The sequence below is a fragment of the Clinocottus analis genome, unplaced genomic scaffold (genome assembly GCF_023055335.1).
Source record: "Clinocottus analis isolate CAN_PGR_092001 unplaced genomic scaffold, fCliAna1.0.p SCAF_4, whole genome shotgun sequence".
Classification (NCBI taxonomy): Eukaryota; Metazoa; Chordata; class Actinopteri; order Perciformes; family Cottidae; genus Clinocottus; species Clinocottus analis.
This window is the reverse complement of record NW_027176153.1, coordinates 8,301,723-8,303,032: the sequence shown is the minus strand read 5'-3', so window position 1 is coordinate 8,303,032 and position 1,310 is coordinate 8,301,723.

Sequence of the window (1,310 nt, the reverse complement as noted above, 5' to 3'; positions counted from 1 at the left end):
TGTGTGTGTATCTGCATCTTTATGTCCCTGTATGTGTGGGGGGGGTGGAAATATGCTGCGTGTCCTCCTGGATATGGAGGACGACGTGGGTTGATACAGTGTTTGCATCGCGTGTGTGTGTGTGTGTGTGTGTGTGTGTGGTGTGTGTGTGTGTGTGTGTGTGTGTGTGTGTGTGTGTGTGTGTGTGTGTGTGTGTGTGTGTGTGATTGTCCGGTATCCTGGTGCTAAGGTGCCGTTTGAATGAGCATCTCACAGCCTCACAGCAGTTAGAAGGTCCTCCTCACTGCTACTCTGTCAATAAGAATGGTCGTGTGTGTGTGTGTGTGTGTGTGTGTGTGTGTGTGTGTGTGCGTGTGTGTGTGTGTGTGTGTGTGCGTGCATTGTAAGCTGGGCATTTCTACTTAAGGTAAATCGTGCACCACTTAGAAGAAAGCGAGGATAGATTTAAAAAAAATATATTTATATGTAACTCTAATTATAGTGTAACGGACGGGTGTGAAAATGTATATAAAGTCCCTGGACACACACACACGCACGCACACACACACACATGTGCACAAGCACACAAACTGCTGCTGCTGTGCTCATTCCTGCTGGTTAGACCTCTGCTTGGGTTGACCTTGGGTCAGGAAAACATGTGAAAATCAAGTTCATGTGAATTGAAGTGAACTTTTGAAATATCCACAAAAGGAGTGTGAAGTAAGCGCGTTCACACCAGCTGGTTTGGAGCAAATAAAGAAAGCTTTCACAATTAATAAAAGAAGAAGAGGCTGAGGCCTGGAGACCAAACGGGTCGCCTTTCCCATTTAACGCTAACCCACGTATCCAGTTTGAATTGTTCTTTCATGTGTCATGATGTCCGGAGATGGAGACCGATTAACGCTGGACGTTGAACGTCCCAATTCTGGGAGAAAAGAGGAGGAAAAAGCATTCTCCTCCTCTTGACAAACGTCCGGCTGTTCGAGGTGTTGTTTTGGACGATGAACTTGCGCGTTGACTGGACGACTCCCTGCTGTTGCGACTGCGGAGCTTGTTACTTTTTCTGCGATCGAGGAAATAAATTACGGGCACGAGAGAAGTTGTCGAAGTGAGTTCTTCTGGAGGCGACACCGGGCTCCCAATAATTGTACACGCGAACAATAACAAGACCAATGATGGCCAATCATTGGCCTTTAATTGGCCGTGTTATGGTAACAAAGCTCATAGGAGACTGACGGAGCTGTCAATCAAGCACAGTCGCCACACGGTGTGGACAAGATATCCAATCAGGCAACACACGCTGCAGGTGTGTCGGGGCTTTGGAGGTAGGA